Consider the following 21541-nt stretch of genomic DNA (forward strand, 5'->3'; position numbering starts at 1 on the left):
TTCTGCAGTGTTTCACAATACTACCTTTCAGGTGAACAGCCACAGAGAGCGGTGGGAAGCCACGCCTAAAAGTAATCCTTTCAAGCAACACAACGTTATTAAGGTACCTAGTGTGGAAACAGAGTCTTTAGTGGATCTCATCCATGCTGACTAAATAGGCAAAAATAACCATGTCCCATTTCCCAGCATCAAACGAAACACTTCCTATCCAGAAACTCATCCGGTTACTTTTGCAATCTTCTGAGTGTACTAGCCTCCTCCACTTCCACTGGTAGCCTATTCCATACACGCACAGCCTTCTGCGTGGGAAATATGCCTCAGGTCCCTTTTAAATTTTAGCCCTCTCACCTTAAACCTATGCTCTCCAGTTTTCAACTCGCGCCAGCTTGGGTAAGAAACCTAAATACTCAGTTTACAAAACTTCCATAACATCATGCCCCAGCCGCTATGCTGCAGGGAAAGTGTTCCCAGCCTATTCTACCTCGCCCGACAGACCAAACATTGACGACATCCTTGTCTATAATTTGTAAGCAATTTCACATGATTTTCTTACCTTTTCGATGATGCCAATTACGTTGGACAACAACGAGCTATTGGAAATGGAAAGGTGAAGTATAGAACTGCTGCAAATGTCAGTGTTGACCACCTCTGAGCAGTAGTCGGCACTGTCGGGCCTTGTTTCTGTAGTGTAGTGGTTATCACATTCACCTTACCCGCGAAAGGTCCCCAGTTCAAAATTGGGCAGAAACAGTCCTAATCCCAACACCAGCATTTTAGACAGGCGGGAACAGAGCTTTCCTGCTTGCTTTACCATCAGCAAATCTGGCAATGTGTTTGCTCGCTCAAATCTGCTCTCATGGTGAAAAGTAATGCAATTCCATTTAATTACCGCGTGAAACATTGCTAAGATTTTCTCCAACCTGGTAATGAACATACGTCATTATGTTGAAGAATGTAGTTCCCGTGTTCTGATCCTTCCACGAAAAGCAGCACCACATTCGCATTCCTTGCACAGGCGGCCCGGTTCAAAGCCAAGGAGAAAGCTGATGTGCACCAGGGCTTCCTAAAGTAGTCTCACTGTCAAATCTATCCCAACATAGTCTTTGAACGGTCTCATTTGGAGGCTGGCTGTCGTTATTCAACGTGCGAGAATTAGCACCAGAAGTCCTGAATCATCTTTTGTATCATTTCGGACATGAGTGGCTCATTCAATGATCAACAACAATGAATGAATTTACAGTTTCAGATGAATCTTTGCACTTGTGCTGTCAAAGCGTCACTCATATTAACGTGTGCCGTGAGATGTAAGCCATGTTGGAACTGAAACTTTGGTAATGACAGACAGGCTACCGAATGACATTGCATTCATTTGGTTTTCTTTAAATCACAGATGAGCAGGAAAATGTAAACGGGGAAGCGGGAGTGGGCAAGGGGAATATCAAAGTGATGCAATTGCAGCTCTGGTGAAACTCCTTCTTTATGATTCCCTCAGCAACAAGAGACGTGAAGGTGAATCAGGCGGGACAGCTCCTCACCTCGAGAACAAAGAGCACTCAAGTACAGTTAAGCACCTCTTTATCATCTTCTGGAGTGGCGGGTGTGGGGTAATCACCTTTTGACTTCTGTTATTATGTTCAGAAACTGCCTTTTCCATTGACCTGATCAGAAACTGCATCTCTAATAACCACCATAGAATTTAGTAAAATTTACTGAGTCGCTACTCATCGATTCCCACACAAGGTTCCACCTCAGCTTGCAGCCATGTGTCTCATGCCCTGGTGTGGACATTCTGCAGCAAGCTGCACAGTTAAGGTAAAAGACAAGGAAAGTGGCAACTCGTACTGGAACCGAGGTTTGAGCAAGCTCGCAATGTAATCTGTCTTCTCGGATTGTCCAGCTACCTCCGATGTTCAGGTGGAGAGCATTCTTTGGGACGCTTATTCTGCAAAACAGACGTAGTAACTGTAAGTATGCTGCACGGTCTGATGTAGAACACGGCCTGCTCAGCTTTGTACATTTCCCCTGTAGTACAGTATGTTTCGAGTTCTGTGTAAACGTGAAAGTTGTCCTGTTTCGAGTCAAGGACAAAATCATTTACCAAGGCAAGAATCGAAATACCAGTAATGTCATTCAGCTCATAGTTTCTTTGTCGAATCATAACAGAATATACATTCTCTCATACAAACATTACATTAGTGGCTTAAGCGAATCTCAGAGGTTTGATTCAGCGTTCCAATGACTTTTGTCTGGATTGAAAGTTTGTTGCGAAATTGATATTGCAGTCGGGCATATCCCTGCAGCTGTGCGAGCAGGAGAGGGATCGCAGAACTGTTTCCCTGTGACTTTGCTTCTGGTGTTTCGCAGGAGCACCATGGAAGCTGCAAGAAAATACGGTGCAGCTGTGGCTAGTTTCATGGCAAATGGTCGAAGGCACCGTTTTCCCACTCTAATGTGGCGTGTGTTCAGATCCGACCGCTTTCCTTTGTGTGTGCGTTGCATGTTAAATGCTGCTGTGTTTAAATTCCAACACAACCATGTGGTTCTGCTTCTTGGAAATGTACCTGTGAGTTGGGAGAGTGCACACTCTCCATCCTGTCAATGTTGATGCTGTTATGATCACGTTTGTGTTCCACATGAAATGTCCCGGTCTCAAGCGATTCGACTGCTGCATCATGTTCCGGGCAAGTTGTGTTGTTCACTGTTCTCACTGAAACCTAATGGAAATTGGTATTTCATCGCTGGTGCGAAACAAAATCCTGCAGTGACTTTACTTCTCATTATTTGGTGTTCCGGCAAATGGGAAAATAATTCCAATAAATTGTAATGGTATATGGCCTTAAATTTCTTTTATTTACTTCACTTCTGTCCTGTAGACGTGGGCAGCAGGCACAGCCGCATAGTTGATCGGATGGGCAAACTAATCTAACCGAGACTGTGTTTGGGAATGTTCACTTTTCAGGCCAGATCATGTTCAGTTCTTTTTTTCCCTCATTTTGGAGCATATCGGGAGGTGGTGGTGCTCTAAGTTTCCAATACATTTTGGGAGCGCAGTTTGGAATTGATCGGAAGGATCTGGATGCCGTTTATGGCTGATTGCCCTCAGACTGTCCCCAGAACAGCTTTCATGCTTCGAAATCTCTGAAAATGCATTTCAAACAAACTCCCATTTACCAGCATTTGGCCTCTATCCCTCCAAACTCTTCCTAACCAGAAACTCATCCGGTTGCCTTTGAAATCTTCTGAGTGTACAAGCCTCCTCCACTTCCTCCGGTAACTGATTCCATGCATGCACAGCCTTCTGTGTAGGAAAGGTGCCTCAAGTCCCTTTTATATTTTACCCGTCCCACCTTAAACCTATGCTCTCCAGTTTTCAACTCACCCCACATTGCGGAAAACAAAAAACTTAAATATTCTTTTGACAAACCTTCCTTAAGGTCATTCCCAACGATGAAGGGAAAGTTGTCCCAGCATGTTCAGAATTGCCCTACATTGCAAACTGTGCACCCCTGACAGCATCCTTGTCTATATTTTGTGAGCAATTTCACGTGATTTTCTTAATTTTTCGATGATGCCGATTACGCTGGAGAATAACCAGCTCCTGGAAACAGAAAGGTGAAACGTTGTATTGCTGTAAATGTTAGTGCTGGCCAACTCTGAACACCAGCTGCTCGCAGAGATGCTTCCTGTTAGTGGAGTGGCTGTTGGAGTCACCTCATATACGAAAACTGCTCACTTCAAAATCGGGCAAGAATAGCCTTATTCCCGATGGCAGCCTTTCAGACTGACATGAGCAGTGCTTTGTAACTTGCTGTTCACATCAGCAAACCTAGCTTTGAATTTGCTCGCTCATACATGCGGTCGTGGTGAAATGAAATGCAATCCCGTTTCATTACAGTGTGAAACATTGCTACTGTTTTCTCCAACCTGGCTCCGAATATGCACAAATGTGTACAGCATTGATGGTCATTCTCTTTCAGAGTGGGGTTACCGTGCTCTGATCCTTCCACTAAAAGCAGTACCACATTTGCTTTCCTGGTTCAAAGCCAATGAGCAAAGGTCACAACAAAAATCCTCAACTGAGGACCTGGGCATGTTTCATGGGGAATGGTCAGTGGGGAGTACATTATGGAAGTCCTCGGTTCTGCAGTGTTTCGAAACACTAAATTCAAGCGTGATTGGATTTTAGTGTTCTGCGGTATAATTTAAATTGATTGTTAAAATCGGAATTGTTTCCTAATAAGCAACCATCTCAAGTTTGTTTCACAGCCAAACGTTACATCTTTCCAATTTTCCAGTACACGCTGAGACTGCTAGCTCATCATCACAGGTATTTTGTCAGCTCTCAGTTCTGAATAGCATTCACTCTCATTTAAAGGTGGAGGGCACGGCCTTCAACTTCATAACACTGTTCTCATCACAAAATCCTGCAGCTTCAAATTTTGGGGACAGGGGTTGGATTGCAGCCGTTACCGCATTAAATGTAAAGATTTTCACACGGGAAGCGCCGTTCATGAGGAGGGAATTTCTGTAAGCTGTGTCCCAGGGCTGTGCAGGGAGCTGCAGCCGCCACTTTCTGTTGACAGCGGGGGTCTGGAGAGAGCAGTGTTTGACCCTATCATACTCTGTGTGGAGTCAGGGAATACAGAATCATCAATGGTTTGTGCTGCAATTCAACTTTGCCATGGATTTTCTGGTTTGAATAGAGGTAGCGTGGTATTCCCATAGTCTGATCTGGAACAACCAAAGTTCCATACCTGTATGGTCTCAAACTACCAACCTTTATCTTGCAGTCCGCTGCTGACCATTTGAGTCACACAGCCTGTCACCAACAGGCGTGCCGATTTCCCTAAAGCAGGAAGGTTAGGAGGGATCTAGACGCGGTGGAACAGCTGTATCTCTCACTGTTTTCTGAGTCTGTCACTAATTTTGCTGCTTTCATCACCGAGAGTGTCAGAGAGCTTAAGGGGTCTGCAAACACCCAGAGGAAAATGAACCATCACAAACTGGAAGATACCCAGGCCCTTCAATGTGACTGCCTGAGCTACATCACTATGGCTCTGGTACTGTGATAATTCAAGCCCACGTCTTGACAGAAACTGGAAATTAAATACAGCGCTTCAGGCTGTATACCATTAAGATACAGTAGGCATTGAATCCTTTCCATATAACCACTTCATCAAATCCTCCCTGTCAATGTATCCAAAATCTTAATTTTTGTATATCATCGGCCCTTTCCCCCAGTTAATGTGAACATCTTGTTTTCATCTTCCTTATTTCATTAGATTAGATTACCTACAGTGTGGAAACAGGCCCGTTAGCCCAACAAGTCCACACCCACTCTCCAAAGAGTAACCCACACAGACCCATTTCCCTCTGACTAAAGCGCATAACACTATGGGCAATTTATCACGGCCAATTCACCTAACCTGCACATTTTTGGACTGTGGGAGGAAACCGGAGCACCCGAAGGAAACCCATGCAGACACAGGGAGAATGTGCAAACTCCATACAGTCACCCGAGATTATCTACACCAATTATAAGCCAATAAGCTCTGTTGCATCTCATTCAACTCCAGTTGCTCCATCGCATCATAAATCACTATTGAAAGCTTTTTGGTAAATGAATGAGACTATCCCCTATCAGGACCCTCCCATCATTCACAATGTGTGGTTTTCTCTGTTGTGAGTATACTGATCACCCTCTGCCAGGAGGAGGAATAATGTGAGTTTCTGAAATAAAAAGAGAGGTTGCAAGAGGAACCCAGTAGGACTGGCACCTTTTGGGAGAGAGTAATAATGTTTATGTTTAGAGACAATTTCTTACTTTATTTTGATTATCCTTTTCTTTCTACCCTAATAGTGATTGATCTTGGAAGCTTCTTTCCCTGAGGATTGCAAGGAAGGGTATACACACAAAAACATCAAACAGAGGGAATTATTTGTCTGTCTGATTTCTCACCTGGACTGACTGCCTTTATTAAACTTCTTTGAATATTCGAAGATCATTCACAGACAGGAAACGCCAAGGAAACATTTAATCAAAATCTGGCATGATCAATCGATTCATCAGAAACTGAAAACAATTGGCGTTTGAGTGTTGCATCTTCAGTCATTACCAATCACTGCATATACTTTCTCCATCATATCCTCCCTGACTATCAGTCAAAAAGTCTTTTGTGATTGTTGGTGTGTCCCATACCTGGGGAGGGGGGGGGGGGAGGGGAGGTGTGTTCCATGTAGAGGAAGCTGGGAGCTGACAGGATGAACTGTGTTGGGGAGGAGATGGGGTTTGAGTGACAGACCCTGGGAGTATTTGAACCTCGCTCAGTCAGCCATTACACTCACGCCATGTGGGCTGACCGGGGGAGTATTGACCTGTTACTGTCTCTCTCTGTCTGTGACAGAATGTGGGCTGGGGGTCACTTGTTCCCTTTTTGCCTTTTCTATCACTCTCTCACACTGTCTTTTCTCTTCACTCTCTTCACTCTCTCTCCCTTTCTCGTTTTCTCTATAATACTCTTATTTTCCTGCTCTCTCTTCCCCACCTCTCTTTTCCCCCTCCCCTTCTCCCTCTCTCTCCTCCCCCTCTCTCTTCTCTCTCCCCTCTCTCCTCTCTCTCCCCCACTCGCTCTTCATCTCTCTCTCTCTCTCGTTAGGGTTGCACGGTGGCTCAGTGGTTACCACTGCTGCCTCACAGTGCAAGGGACCCTGTTCAAATACTGCCCCAGGCGACTGTCTATGTGGAGTGTGCACATTCTCCCCAGTGTCTGCATGGGTTTCCTTACCCGGTCCAATGGTGTGCAGGTCAGTTTGGGGTGGTCATGGGGCAGTTCCCCATTGGGTTAATTGAACTGTTCAGATGGAGAAAGGTATGGATGGGTTACTCTCCTTTCCATCTTCCCACCCAACTCTTTCCCCCAGTCTCCTACTCCCCTTTCCTCTGCCACCTTGTCCTCACCTTCTTCCTGATTATCTCCTCACTTTGCTCCCCACTTTCACTGTCCTACCCATCTGCCCTTCTATCTTTCAGCCAATCTCCTCCACCCCATCTCCAACTACTCTGTCGTCCCGAAGTCTCCTCGCAACCTCCTACTGCTCCCGCCCCTCCTGCTGTCTACTCCCTCTCTCCATGCAACCATCTCCTCCCCGTCACCTCTTTTCTCAACGCTAACATCCACCCCTGCTCTCCTCCTCCTCACCGCCACACCTCACCCACTCTCCTCCTCCCCGTCTCTGACACCCTCCTTTGCCCCTGCTGCTCTCTGCCTCATCCTCCCTCTCTCTCTACCCCTCCCTCCTCCCATGCTCACTCCTCCACCTCTCTCCTCTCCCTCTCTCTCCTCTCTCTCTCCTCCCCCTCTCCGTCCTCTCCCACTCCATCCCCTCTCTCTCCTCCCCTCTAGCTCCTCACCCCTCGCTCTCCTCCTCCTCTCTCTCCTCCCCTCTCCGTCCTCCCCCTCTCTCCTCCCACTCTCTCTCCTCCCCTGTTTGCCCCCTCTCTCCGCCCCCTCTCTCTTCCCCTCTCTCTCTTTCCCCTCTATCACCTATCCCTCTCTCTCCTCCCCTCACCTCTCTCCTCTCCTCTCTTCTCCCCCTTCCCTCTCTCTTCCCCCCTCCGCTCTCTCCTCATCCCCTCTACCCCTCCTCTCTCCTGTCTCCTCTCCCCTCTTCCCCTTCCCTCTCTCCTCTCCCCTCTCCTCTCACTCCTCACTACTTTGTCCTCTCACTCCTCACCACTGTCTCCTCTCCCCCTCCCCTCCCACTCTACTCTCTCCTCTCGCCCCTCTCCTCTCCCCCTCTCTTCTTCTCTCTCCCCCTCTCTTCTTCTCTCTCCCCCTCTCCTCATCCCCGCTCCCCTCTCCTCCTCCCTCTCTCCTATCTCCGCTCTCCCTTGCCTCTTCACTTTCTCCTCTCCCCTCTCCTCTCACTCCTCACTAATCTTTCCTCTCGCTCCTCACCACTGTCTCCTCTCCATTCTCCCCTCTCTGCTCCCTCCGCTCTCCCCTCCCCTCTCACCTTTCCGCTCTCCTCTTCTTTCTACCCTCTCCTGCTCAGCTCTCCACTTTCTCCTCGCCCCGTCCCCCTCCTCTCCCTCCTCACTACTTACTCCTCTCTCTCCTCACCACTGTTTCCTCTCCCCTCTTCCCTCTCTCCTCTCTCCTCTCCTCTCTCCCCTCTCTCCTCTCCCCTCTTCCTTCTCTCCTCTCTCCTCTCCTCTCCTTTCTCCCCTCTCCCGCTCACCTCTCCACTCTCCCCTCTCCCTTCATCCCCTCTCTCCTCATCCCCTCTCCTCATCCCTTCTTCTACCATCTCCTTTCTTCACCTCCTCTCCTCTCCCCGTTGCCTGCCCTCTAATCCCCCTCTTCTCCACACTCACTTCTTCCCCTCTCCCATCCCCCTCTTCTTCACCACATCCCCCAAACTCCTTCCCTACCCCCTATGTTCGCCCCTCGTATCCTCTCCTCCCACCTGTCCTAGCGTCTACTCTCCCATTTCTCCTGCCCCCTCCTCATCAGCTCTCCTCCCTGTCTCTGCTCCCCTTCCCACTTCACGTTCTCCCCTCCTTCCCCCACTTCCACCTCTCCTCCCCACTCTATCCTACCCCTCACCTCCCACCGTCCTTCCCCTCTTCCTCATCTTCACTGCTCTCCTCCCCAATCCTTCACACATCCTCCACCCCTAATGTCCCTCTCTCCTCCACCTCCCACCCCCTTCTCCACCCCCTCTCTCCTACTCCACCCCAAACTACCCCCCGCTTCACACCTCAAACTCTCCCTACGTCCTCGCCTCCTCCCCTCTCTCCTTCTCCCTCTCTCCGACGCCACTCCTCCCCTCTCCTCCCCATCACTCATCCCTCACTACATTCGCTGTCTCCTCCCCCTCCTCCACCTTCCACTTGCTCCCCACCTCTACTCCACTCCTTCATTCCTCTCCCTCTGTCCTACAACCCCCCTCTCCTACACCCTCCACCCCTCTACTCCCGCTCACGCCATCCACACCATGTCCCCATTTTCTCTTTCCTAACCAACTCTTCCTACCCTCTCCTCCCATCTCTCTTCCTACTGACGCCCACCATTCCCAACTCTCTCCTACCCCCTCTCTCCTACAGTTTCTCTTCAACCCTTCTTTCCTCTGCCGGCTTTTCCCCCAATACCCTTATCCCCGCACCTCCCCCTCCTCCATCCTCTCTTCTATCCCTCTCTCCTCCCCTCTCCCTCCCCCTCCCCTCCCCATTCTCCCTCCACATCTCTGACTTTGAAAGTTGAGGCATACAAAGTGGTCAAAAACAGCATGAAACTGGAAGATTTGGAAAGTGTTAAAGGTCAAAAGAAAGCCACAAAAAGAGCAATAAAGAACCATAGGAAAGAACAGGAGAGAAAAGATGCAGCACAGAATTCAAAGACAGATAGCAGAAGTTTCTATGAAAACTTTAAATGTAAAAGAGTAGCTAAGGTAAATGTCCGTCTTTCAGAGGATGTGAAGGGGCTTTTAGTTATGGGATGGGATGAAATGACTGAGGCACTGAACAGGTATTTTGTATCGGTCTCCACAGTGGACGGCAATAACAACATGCCAGTGATTGACGACGAGTTGGAGTCGGTGAGGATCTAGAATCAAACATTATTACGGAACGCCAGTGTTAGGCAAGCTCATGGAGCTAAGGATAGACAAGTCACCTAGTCCTGGTGTAATGCATCCCAGGGTGCTAAAAGAGACAGCGGGGAATAGAACAGTTGCACTGTCAGTAATTTTCCAAATTCTCTGGACTCTGTGGCAGTTCCAGCAGATTGGAATACAGTAAATGTGGCCCCACAGTTTAAAAAAAGAAGGTAAACAAAAGATGGGGAATTAGAGATCAGTCAGCATAACGTCTGTAGTGGGGAAAATGCTTGAGTCTGTGATCAAGGAAGAAAGAGCTAGGCATTGCTGGATCCCCAAGTTAATACCTTCTCACACATGGAACAGCTGAATGTCTTCTCCCCCATGTGAACAGGGTGATGTTAAATAAAGACCATTGAATTTAAGACCTTTACAGATCTTAAAGTTTTTTTTCCCCCACAGTCAGGGGAAAAGTCTCTTGTAAGTGTAAAGCCACTAGTGTGACATGAAGATGGATGACAAAATAAATCTCTTCCCACACATAGAGAAGGTGAATGGTCTCTCCCTGGAATGTCTGTGTCGATGAGTCTCCAGCTGGTCTGTGAATTTGCAATTCTTCTCACAATCCAAACAGTTCCACGGTGCTTATCTCCTCACATATCACCAAGTTGGATGATCTGGTGAATCCTTTCCCAAAAATACAACATATTTATGGCTGCTCTGTCTGTGTTTTTTTTAGACTGTTAGTTGGACAATGTTGAATAATTTCTGCAGTCAATTCACTGGAAAAATCACACTCGTGTGTGTGTGTGTGTGTGTGTGTGTGTGTGCCTTACCACACACAATACTGTTTGAAACCTTTTGCTCACTGACATACCAGATAATTATGTTCCCTTTATGTCCAAATGAATTTAGTGACTTTGTTGGATCTTTATATCATGTTTGATTTGTCTCATTGATCTTCACTTCTTTCAAACTATTTCTCTGTGAAATGATTTTCAAATATTATTGCGGTCCATTCATTGTAAAATCTCAGATCAAACAAGTCCAATTTCAGAAAGACATCCTTTCTCAATTCCACACCTCCTCCCAAACAAATGGTCCAGTCATCTCGAAAGATGCAAAAAGTACCATTAAATGCAAAAACGAACCTGAGACATTGTGTATCCTGAGGTGCAAACCTATTGTAGAATGTACATCGCCAACTGGTGGGTAGCAGAGCCGCCTTCTGAGAAGGATGTTACACAAGAGATGATCCCCTTTGCTGCTACTGGACATCAATGGTGATGGAAGGCAATGGTGAAGGTTGCTGACAATCGAAAGTGCTGCTTTGTCCCAGGTGTCGACAAGTTTAGATTACTTACAGTGTGGAAACAGGCCCTTCAGCCCAAGTCCACACTGACTCACTGAAGCGCAACACACTCAGACGCACATTCCCCTACATTTACCCCTTCACCTAATACGACAGGCAATTTAGCATGGCCAATTCACCTAACCTGCACATTTTTGGATTGTGGGAGGAAACCGGAGCAACCAGAGGGATCCGACGCAGACACGGTGAGAGTGCGCAAACTCCACACAGAGCGTCACCTGAGGAAGGAATTGAACCTGGGTCTCTGTCGCTGTCAGGCAGTAGTGCTAACCACTGTACCACCGTGCCACTTCTTGCATTGTTGAAGCATCATTCAACCAGGCAAGTGGAGAGGATTCGGTATCACATCTAACTTACATCTTGTAAGCTGGGGAGTCAGGAGGTGAGTTGAGCGCTGCAAGACATTTTGCCTCTGCCCTGATCATGTATCAACAGTTATATGGTCAGTCCTGTTCAGTTTCTCATCAATATTACACCCCGGAATGCTGCTCATGGAGGATTCAGAATGATATTGCTGTTGAATGTCAACAAGGGTTAGTCAGATTTTTCTCTTGTTGAAGATGGTCTTTGCCAGGCACGGATGTAATACAGCTGTTACTTGCCACTTGTGCAGATTTTAGATGCTGGCCAGGTCTTGCTACATGTGGGTATGCGATTTTTGAGAAAAGTTTTAGCTTAGGTTGTGATTCAGGTTGTAAGATTGTTCTCAATGAGAACAAGCCAACCAGCTCAGCGAGCAAACTTACAACCTGAACATATGGATACGCGGTACATCAGTATTGAAAATGTTGCTGAATACTGTCCAATCGTCAACCAACATCCCTACTTCTGAAGGGAAAGAGATTGGCGAAGCAGGTGAAGATGGTTGGGCCAAAGACTCGACCCTGAGGAAGTCCCCTCTAACTAAGAAGACCTGGATTCTCAAGCCTTCACTGCTTCACAACTGGGACATGACACATCTCAACAGGTTGGTTAAAAATGTCACCTGCAGGAAAGTCCAGAGATTCAGCTCGACTGCTGTTTGTTGAAAAGCTCACCTGAGGGTGAAGCTGTTATAAAGCTATCGCCGAGGACACTGCAGCACCCCGGTAATGGGTTCTGAAGAAGATCACACAGGATTGGATTGGTTCACTCTGTTTCTGCATCCACTTCTCCTGCCAGACCCTGCTGACCTCCTCCAGCACTGTCTGATTGGCTCTCTGATTTCCAGCATCTGCTTGAGTCACCCTCAGGCCCCGCCCTGTATTTGACGTCACGGATCGTCTGCGCATGCGTCCGCATCCACGGCCAATATGGCGGCTGTTCACCTCGGAACTGCGATAAATTTAACTGCAAGTTTTTTTTCAAGGTGCTCGCTTCTCGCTGAAAGAGTTTATAAACGTTCTCCAGCCTTACCATGTGCAAAAGCGCATCTCTTTCCATTTCCAACGAAGATAAATTCAGTACTGCCAATGTGCTGTTCTCGCCTTTCGTCAGTATAGAGGGCTTTCAGCACCGCGGGGCATACTGGGTATTTACACGCGCCATTGAATCCAGGTACTACAGAAGATTGGTTCTGTTCATGAATAACTTTTTTCCTGGCATTCCAACCTTTTGTTTTCCAAATAATCTTTGGAAGAACAAAATTGGCGGTTCGAAAAATATCTTACAATGGGATGCATCTATCAAATCTATCAAATCGTCTCGACAACATAACCTTGTCATTAAAGTACGAGATCTCTCAAATCATTTTGTAAATTCCCGTCCTGAGTTGATGGTGGTGGATTTTGGAAACTCCTTTAACAGGTGGATGTTTAGCACTCAAGCCAAGAGATATTTTTTTTATTCTGAATGTGTCTCAACAGTGTCTTTTGTCATTTCATTTTGCAGATAAATGGAAGTAATGAAAACTGATTCCAGGTCTGTGCTATCTTCTCAGCTACAAGGTCCAACCAGAGAGTTTACATTGAAGGGCAATGAAATTGGTTCAGAGGTGATTATTATTGAGCATTCATCTATAATTCAATACTGAACTTGTTTTGCTGTGGTTCATTGGCCAGGCCCTGGTTTGATCCCTTTAATGTGGATCTGAATCCATGTCCATCCATTGCTCTGTTTAATCCCTGTCCTTCATGACAATCTCTTTTCCATCGTCCAACCTGCGCCAACTTTAATAATGTGGATTTTAACCCGATGTGATAGTTTATTGTTAATCCTTCCAGTCATGTTCAAATGAGGGTTTCATCACTACATGTCCCTAAGCTATGTGCTGTTAATTTATTCCACTCGTATATGTGGCCTCCCTCACAAACATCACTCAGACGTTCCTATGCTCCTGCATGCTTTTATTCTTCATGCTCCCTCTTACACACTGTATTCACTTCCCTCTTCTTACAACTCCACCTCGCCTTCACTGTTCTTATCAATCCACCTCCCGCACAACCACTTTCTCTCTCTCTTTCATCTCTGAGAGGCCCGAGACTTTTATCGGTCCAGATCCTTCCTTGATGCATAATTTTTAAAGAGTTACATAGAACTTGAAACAATGCTGCACAGGAACGGGCTCACGACTTTTGTTGAACATGCCACCCAAAACCCTTTGTGCAGTCAGCCTGAAATCAAACGGTTGTTACCCTGACAGTAAGTCGGGAACATGCTGGACTGTATTATAAAGGATATGACAATAAATGAAAACTGGACGCTTAGAAACAATGGAAGACACATGGTTGTATAGAAGCAAAATATTTTTAAATCTGTTGGATTCTATATTTTGGTGTGAGCACAATTGGCAGAATAGATAAGGGTGTGGGAGGGTGGTGGGGGATATTTGAAATTTCAGAGACATTTTGACAAGCTTCAACAGGGGTTAAACTACAGTAGGGGAGAGAATAGAGCCTCTGAAAGGTCAATGAGGCCGTCTATGTCAATCAGAGTTGATGGGGGAGATCTGAACCTAAAAAGTTTTCAGATTTACTGTGGGGAATCCAGGAGAAAATAGCACAAGGAGCGCGCTGTCAGCCCACCCCCTTCCCACGGCCATCCTTGACCCAAGTGTAACAGAGTCTGTGGAAGGTCACATCGGTCTGTACGGTCACCAGCAGGAGAGAGTCAGCCTCGTCTGTGAGCCATCACCAATGCGACCATGAGAGGGAAAAGTTGAATACCCTCTCAATTATCCCAGTGACTTTCTTAAAAATTCAAATAATTCCCTGTTAATGTAGTTTCTTACAATGTAATTCTGTAAAGGAGCCTTTACACTGATCTTCCACTTCTTTGTTCTGACCCTTATTACTCATAATTTGGTCTATGACTGATTGATAATCTAAGGCCACAATATTTTCTTCATCATCCCACTGTTATCCCTAACGATGAGAGATCCCCATCCTGCTTCCCATTCTGCCTGACTTTCCACAATCATGTGTAGCTGTGAATATTAATGCCCCACCTGCTTGTTCACCCTGTGACCATGTCTCCCTGATGTTGATTAGATAGAAATCACAAGTCACACGTGCATATCCCTTTTTGCAAATACTTTGTGCATTCAAATTTAGAAACAGTAATTTACTTTTTATCACAATTTCCTGCCACAAACATATTTGCTGATGTACAATTTTAGTTAAACTCAATTCCTTCCTGTTTCTTTCTGTTTCCCCTCAGCCACGTCCCCATGTTTCAATATTTCAACCTTTCCCCATGGAATTGGGATTTCTTTTCAGCTGAGCCCTGTCCATCCTCAAGTGTGACAGTTCAAAGCACTCTGCATAATCCTGGTCATATGATTGACCAGGGCACTGGTTCCACCACTGTACCATCCCAATAAAGTAGCTGACTTCTTCCTGAGAACTTGTAGCAGTTCCCACTGCATCAGACCCACTTCTTCTGACACCATTGTTTGATTCTGAAAATCTGCTGCACTCTGGTGATATCACTTAATATCTCTCCATGTGGTATCCCTCACTGTATGGATCTAATTGCTGCCTCTGTCAGTGTCTCTCACTCCTGCATTTGGTCTGAGATTCTGAGCCAACAGCATTCCCCAGTCCAGTGAGATGCAGCAGCACAGGCCAGGGATGGATCTGGGATTTTCAAGGTCTCCATTGGACTCACTGCTACTCGACACGAGTCATCCTCACTGCCTCAGTCTAATTTCCCATTCTGTCTGTTTCTCTGTCTCCTGTACGTAATCAGAATGTTCCTGACTTAGCCGAATTCCTAATTCCCGTCCATTACCACATTGAAGACAATTGGTCAGTCAGAGAGAGATGGAGAGTGAGATCTGGAGCCTTCAGTAAATCCTGCAGCTAGTAAGATCACTCACAGTAAACAGCACAGGGAGGTGTTAATGGTCTTCTGTATTCAGATCCGGAAGACAGGACATAGATACAGAGCTGGGCAAGGAACATCTACATTCTAGGCTTCATTCACACCATCTTGTGAACGTCCTGCTCTCACCTCTGCTGTATTGGTCCTGACTGTGTCAGCACAAAGGATCCCAGGCATCAATCCTGGCCCCATGCTGTATTAGTGATCTCTGTAATATCCTCCAGTCCCAATAATCCTTACTCTGTTTGGAATCTCCTCTCATCCACACTCTGCTCTCTGTCTCAGTCAGGTTTTCCAATCCCTAACACCCTAATCCCTAAGTTTTTCCAGTAGATACTAAATTCCTTCATCCCTGTAAACCCTGACAGTGCTGTTTATCTCTGTAAGCTCTCTTACTAACACCACCCTCCAGGTCAATGTATTTGTCTTTAATTTCTTCATCTGTCCCTATCTGTGCAAACTTCTCCAGCTCCTACAATCCTTCCTTAACTGTGAAAAAATTGTAATGTCCTTATCCTTCTCCAATTCTTTGATCTTAATCTACTTAAACTTCACCCTCAACCCTGCCACCCCACCAACCCTCTCGACCAACGGAACCTCTTTCAGTTTGCGCAACCAACCCCATCTGTGTAACTGTCTCCAACCCAGCAACCTGGCATTCTCCATTGTCTTCCAATGTACGTCGCCTCCAGAGCCTAGAAGCCTCCTTATGATGTTTAAACATCTTCAGTCACTACAATCTTCCATATTTCTGTTAGTATATAGAATCCTCTTCTCTCTGAAACACCGTGAAACTCCCAGACAACTATACACCGGTTAGCCTGACGTCAGTGGTTGGCAAGTTGTTGTAGGGAATTCTGAGGGACAGGTTGTACATGTATTTGGAATGGCAAGGACTGATTCGGAATAGTCAACATGGCTTTGTGCGTGGGAAATCATATGTCACAAACTTCATTGAGTTTTTTGAGGAAGTAACAAAGAGGATTGATGAGGGCAGAGCGGTAGATGTGATCTATATGGATTTCAATAAGGCGTTCGACAAGGTTCCCCGTGGTAGATTGAGCAAGGTTCGATCCCATTGAATACAGGGAGAAGTAGCCATTTAGATACAGAACTGGCTCAAAGGTAGAAGGCAGAGGGAGGTGAAGGGTAGTTTTTCAGACTGGAGGCCTATGACCAGTGGAGTGCCACAAGGATTGCTGCTGGGTCCTCTCCTTTTTGTCATTTACATAAATGATTTGGATGCAAGCATCAGAAGTACAGTTAGTAAGTTTGCAGATGACACCAAGATTGGAGGTGTAGTGCACAGTGGAGAGGTTTACCTCAGATTACAACAGGATCTGGACCAGATGGGCCAATGGGCTGAGAAGTGGCAGATGGAGTTTAATTCAGATAAATGCGAGGTGATGCATTTTGGGAAAACAAATCTTAGCAGGACTTATACACTTAATGGTGTGGTCCTAGGAAGTGTTTCTGAACAAAGAAACCTTGGATAGAAGGTTCATAGCCCCTTAAATGTGCAGTTGCAGGTAGATAGGATGGTGAAGAAGGCGTTTTGTATGCTTTCGTTTATTGGTTAAATATTGAGTACAGAAGTTGGGCGGTCATGTTGTGACTGTACAGGACATTGGTTTGGCCACTGTTGGAATATTACGTGCAATTCAGATCTTCTTCCTGTCGGAAATATGTTGAAAACTTGAAAGTGTTCAGAAAACATCAACAAGGATGTTGCTAGCGTTTGATGATTTGAGCCATAGGGAGAGGCTGAACAGGATGGGGCTGTGAGAGGTAATCTTATAGAGGTTTACAAAATTATGAGGGGCTTGGACAGGGTAAATTGACGAAGTCTTTTCCCTGGGGTTGGTGAGTCCAGAACTAGAGGGCATAGGTTAACGGTGAGAGGGAATAGATATAAAAGAGACCTAAGGGGCAACCTTTTCACAAAGAGGGTGGTATGTGCGTGGAATGAGTGGCCAGAGCAAGTGATGGAGGCTAGTATAATTGCAACATTTAAGAGACATTTGAAAGAGTATATGAATTGGAGGGGTTTAGAGAGATATGGGCCAGGTGCTGGCAGGTGGGACCAGATTGGGTGGGGGTATCTGTTCGGCATGGACAAGTTGGACCGAAGAGTTTGCTTCCATTCTGTACATCTCTATGACTATGCCTCTATGACCCTCCATCTGTACCTATCTGTCTTGCATGCCTCTATCCTATACCCATCCCTATCCCTACCTCCAGAATCTAATCTAGCTCCCTCTATCTCTCTAAAATCCTCCAATCCCCAAATCCCTTTGTCCTACTGACATTCTTGACCAGATGTAACTCTGTTTATCTCTAACATCCTCAAGCCCCTGTAAGCCGCCCTACCTCTGTAACCTGTACCCATCTGGTCAACCCCCCACTACTGAGGTGTGACTTACTGCATTCGCCATAAGGCAGATGGAGCGAGACTGAACAGATATGATGGAACTGACATTCCAGAGATTTGGCTGCAGAATGACCATCAGAAGGAAGTGAATACTTAAGGGTTTTTGGGATCGAGAGCAGGCTAGGAAAAAAACTAACAAGTTGTGAAGAAAGAGTGAGGTGAATACATTAATGAGACATTAATGTGAACAGAAGATCAAAATTTCGAGTCTTATTTGAGTGGAGCTGAGAATAAGCAAGCAGCAGCAACCGTTAGCTGGAATTCTTTTATAGGAACCACCCAGTGATGGTAATGTCAATATGGTTACAGTCAGGACACTGAATGTACTTGTAGCGAGGGCAGTACAGTATCTGCGGAAAATGGTCTCCATCCCGACTGGATAACTAATGAGTATCAGCGCTGTAATGGATGGAATCCTGGATTGCATACAAGATGGGTTTTCTAGAACATCACATCAAGGATTGTGTGGAGTTTGCACATTGTCCCCGTGTCTGCGTGGGTTTCGTCCAGGTGCTTCGGTTTCCTTCCACAGTCCAAAAATATGCAGGTTAGTTGAATAGCCCGTTGTGTTAGGTGAAGTGGCAAATGTAGGGGAATGGGTCTGGGTGGGTTACACTTGGGCGGGTTGGTATAAACTTGTTGGGCTGAAGGGGCTGTTTCCACACTGTAAGTAATCTAATATAATCTAATCTAATCTCCAGTAAAGGAGCCATCAACAAAATTATGGTCGATGGTCAAAATTTGACCATCTATTGCAGGTCAAATGCTGCGTAATAATAAATATCTAATAATCCCATTATAAAGGAGTTTTGTGAGCAGAGACCCATAATGTTATGCAGGACGTATTGAGTTTGAGTTCAGACCATGAGATGGAGGAGCGGAATTAGGCCATTTGGCCCATTGAGTATGCTCTGTCCTTCAGTCAGATCATGGTTGATCTGATGATCCTCCACTCTATTTGCCTGCCTTTTCCACAAAACCCTTGCTTCCCTGATTAATTAAAATCTGACCAAGTCTGTTGTAAATATTCTTAATGACCCAGCCTCGACAGCCCCCTGCAGTCAGGAATTCCCAGAGTCACTACCCTGAGTGAAGACATTTCTCCTCATCTCCATCTTAAATGGGTGAGCCCTTGCTGGGATTTTCTGCCCTCTGGTTACTCATTCATATACAACTGAAACGAAAGGAAGTGACAGAGATAATTATTGCAGATGACATGAAAATTGATGGAGTTGCGGGTTAATGAGCAAGGAGATCCAAGGTTGCAGGAGTTTACTGATCAGTTGGAAAGATATGCAGAGAAATGTAATATGGACAAGTGTGAGGTCGTGTCAAGTTAAAGAAGAAAGCTAGGATACTGAGGTGAGAAAGAGGAAGTTTAAACGAGATGTGTGAGGCACGTTTTTTTTAACGTAGAGAGTGGAAGTTACTGAGGGAGGTCGGAGAAGCAGAAATATGAGCAAAGCATTGAAGTGGCATTTGGACTGGAAAATGAACAGGCTGTGAATAGAGGGATATGGACTATGTGGAGGTAGATGAGACTGGTTTGGATAACATCATGGACGGCACAGCCATGGTGGACCGAAGGGCCTATTACTGTGCTCTTCTGTTCTGCTTTCTAACTTCCCGGCATCTAACCTGTCAAAGCACCCCAGAATCTTGAATGTTTCATTCAAGTTCTCTCTCAACTTTTCTGAATGTCAATGGGTTCAACTTCTCCACCTCTTGTCATTAGAAAATCCCTCCATTCGTAGGATCAGCCGAGTGACCCTTCTCTGGTCTGTCTCCAATGTGACAATGTCGTTCCTTAGGGCACTCAGACTGCTCATAATATTCTAGGTGTGGTCTGACTTGTACCTTACACTAGATCTCCCTCTTTTTAGACACCATTCTCTTTGTAATAAATACCAGCATTTGATTTGCCTTCTCTATTACCTGCTAACTCTGTGAGCTACCTTTTTCATATTGACAAGCAAGAATTCCCACAAACCTTTTTGTTGCCAGTCTGAAACCAATTACTGTTGGCCTGATAGTATGGGCGGCACCGTGGCACAGTGGTTAGCATTAATGCCTCACAGCGCCAGAGACCTGTGTTCAATTCCCGTCTCAGGCGACTGATTGTGTGGAGTTTGCACATTCTCCCCGTTTCTGCGTGGGTTTTCTCTGGGTGCTGCGGTTTCCTTCCACAATCGAAAAATGTGCAGGTTAGGCGAATTGGTCATGCTAAATTCTACCTAGCATTAGTTGCAGGGGTAAATGTAGGAGAATGTGTCGGTGTGGCCCGAAGGGCCTGTTTCCACACTGTAAGTAATCTAATCTAATTCAGGAGCATTCTGAAATGTGTTAGAAAGGATGTGTCAATATGCAATAACTGGACCCTTAGAAACACACGTTATACAAGAGAATTTGTTTTTGACCCTGTTGGATTTTACTTGTTGTTGAATATAATTGACAGAGTAGATAAGGGTGTAGGAGATGTGAGGTGGTACGGAGGATATGGATAATTTGAATTTTCAGAAGCCTTTGCACAAGCTTCAAGAGCTAATGAGTAACCTGATGGATAATAGGGCCCGTTAAAGATCAATGAAGTCACCTATGTGTGGAACTAGAGGAGATGGGTGAGATATTAGACAAAACAGTCTTGTCAGTATTTACTGTGGAGAAAGACACGGAAGCTCAGGTACTTGGGAAATAAATAGGGATGTCTTAGAAAGAATCCTCAACAGAGAAGAGAAAGTGCTGGAGTCTTAAAACAAATAAAGGTCGATCAATCCTCAGTAGCTCATTAGGTCGATCCTGGAGCATTGTGGGAAGCTAGGGAAGCGATTGCAGTGTCCCTAACAGAGATATTTAAATTATCAACAGACACAGTGAGGTACCTGAAGACTGGAGGGAGACTAATTTGTTCCATCACTTCAGGGCTGCAGGGAAAAGCGAGGAAATTACAGTGCAGTGATAGGTAAGTTGTTGGAGGAGCTTCTGAGTGAAAGGAGCTACGTATATTCGGAAGGGCAAGGGCTGATTAGAGATAGTCAGGCATGACTTTGTGAGTGGATAACAGTGTTTCACAAAGCAGATGTATTCTTCGAGGAGGTGGAGACAGTGAGGTCTGCAGATACTGGAGATCAGATTTGAGAGGGTGTGGCTGGAAAAGCACCGCATCCGTGGAGCAGGAAAATCGACATTTCAGGCCGGAGCCCTTCATCAGGAATGAGGAGGTTGCCAAGAGATAGATGAAGGCAGAGCAGTCAATGTTGTCCACATGGACTTCAGCAAAGCATTTGACAATGTTCCAAGGGATGTAGAAAATCTAGTCAAGAGGAAGAAGGATGCTGACTTAAGGTTGAGGAAGCAAGAATCAAATAGAACTCTGGAGGGTTACATGGGGCAGCACTGTGTATCCGTGGTTAACACTGCTGCCTCATAGCACCATGGACCTGATTTTAATTCCAGCCCCTGGCGACTGTATGTGGAGTTTGCATGTTCTCTCATCATCTGTGTGTGTTTCCTCCTGGTTTCCACCGACAGCCCTAAGATGTGCAGGTTAGGTGACTCAGCCGTGCTAAATTAACCAGAGTATTCAAGGATGTGTAGGTTTGGCATTTTAGTCAGGGAATATGTAGAGTAATATGGTGAGGGAAAGGGTCTGGTTGGGATACTCTTTGGAGGGTTGGTATGGAATTGTTGGGCCAAATGGCCTGTTTCCAAACTGTAGGGATTCTCTGAAGATACCAGGAAGGAACTGAAGATTGTGCTTAGGACAGCTTGAAGGCGGCATGAAAAAGCATTGTTGGGAAGGATTAAGGGTAACTTTAAGTCATTCTCCACTTACATGT

This window comes from Chiloscyllium punctatum, chromosome 38 (genome assembly GCF_047496795.1).
Source record: "Chiloscyllium punctatum isolate Juve2018m chromosome 38, sChiPun1.3, whole genome shotgun sequence".
Taxonomy (NCBI): Eukaryota; Metazoa; Chordata; class Chondrichthyes; order Orectolobiformes; family Hemiscylliidae; genus Chiloscyllium; species Chiloscyllium punctatum.